This window comes from Saccoglossus kowalevskii, chromosome 9, assembly GCF_978046115.1.
Source record: "Saccoglossus kowalevskii chromosome 9, keSacKowa6.1, whole genome shotgun sequence".
Classification (NCBI taxonomy): domain Eukaryota; kingdom Metazoa; phylum Hemichordata; class Enteropneusta; family Harrimaniidae; genus Saccoglossus; species Saccoglossus kowalevskii.
The window spans coordinates 25550910-25552368 of record NC_140649.1 but is presented as its reverse complement, the minus strand read 5'-3'; the positions used below and the strand labels follow the sequence as shown (position 1 = coordinate 25552368).

The 1459-nt window shown below is 31.3% G+C and overlaps 1 long non-coding RNA gene across 1 annotated transcript; it reads right to left on the bottom strand.

The window, feature by feature from the left end:
• Nucleotides 1-644: 644 nt before the first annotated feature.
• LOC144363603 (uncharacterized) lies at nucleotides 645-1143 on the bottom strand. The gene is made up of 2 exons (XR_013422773.2): nucleotides 1026-1143; nucleotides 645-727 (listed from the first exon to the last, which is right to left on the bottom strand). It is a non-coding gene; the product is annotated as an uncharacterized LOC144363603 (long non-coding RNA).
• Between the last annotated feature and the right edge of the window lie 316 nt (nucleotides 1144-1459).

The window sequence follows — 1459 nt, the reverse complement described above, 5'->3', positions numbered from 1 at the left end:
ATCTACAGGACAAAATGTGTCAATCTTCACAATGATTTTCAATTCTATAAAAAATACAGGAGAATAAAATGGATTAATCTCTCAAAATAATTTACTTTTTTATGTTCAATTTTGATTTCAATTATATATATAATATTTAAATCAAACATGTTTACATACTTGCTTCTATTACTTGTGAATAATCCATCACACGTGAATCCAAACCTTGATCACCATATGCTATAAAAATATTAATGTTCGATTAAGTTATACAAATCATATGCGAAATTTGCTTAAGCAATGACTTTATTAATATTTGGAGTTTTAATAATTATGGTATTTATATAATTACCTTCAAATTTCTGAATCACTTCGTCATACACTTCAGGGTTGATATGTACACTAATAGCTGGGGTAAATCCCCCATCTTCAAACATTGTTCTCAGCTCTGGGGGTATAAGTATGTCTGATAGTCGTTCTGAAAATTTACCCTCTAGATACTGCTTCCAAAACGCTCGGAAACCTTCTTGCGATTTTGACTGAATAGTAAATAGCAACGAGCCTGGTTCGATTTTCACCAACTTCATTTCGTACCAATTTAAAAGCTCTTCCAACTGTTCGTCCATTTCGGGATCATTCCTTTCATAAATCGATTTTTCTCTTCGTTTATATATATCCACTACCGTTTGCAAATACTGAATATCCCCTTGTCGTTTAAGCTGTTTAAGCTTTGCTTTTACTTTAAATCCTGTAAAAAATATGTTACATGCCTGGGAAGTTCTTTGTTATTAATACATGAAATGGCATATATATATATATATATATATATATATCCTGCAATCACATAACATTAAACTACTACTCCTGTGTCATCAAATTCTGCATGTCAACAATTTGAAAATGGTACTACTAGCACAAAGCTGCGACAGTACCATTAGAAAGAAACTTGAGGGCCAGTTGACATTTAATTAGGTAAAGATAAGTGTTATAACAGAAAATAATAACTATATGTTTAATATAATTAATATTTCTTAATATATACATACCGGGCAGGTTTTTTTTGGATCTTGTCTTTGGCCGTTTTTTCACCGAACTACAAGATCTTGATTTTGAAAGCGTTCTTTTAACTACTGTAATACAAACCACAGTAAATATATTTAAACACATTTTGTTTTATTTAACATTCAAGACAAAAAAAAATAATTCAAAAACGTCTATATGAACAAACATGTATGGCCAGTTAAATATTCTTACCTTTCTGTTGCTCTGGTTTCTCATCCACTTTCTGATGTGATAAAGAATGAAGCAGTTCAAGGAGTTGCTCGTGGGAGCTTGCTATTTCACCTTGTCTCTCAGATTTTAAAAGGTCATCTCGTAACTTCCGCGTAGTCTCAGCAACTGGTTGATAGTTTTTAAGAATGTGCATTATTTTCTCTAACCATTCTTTATGTGAACACTCATCACCAACAATGAAAGTCTT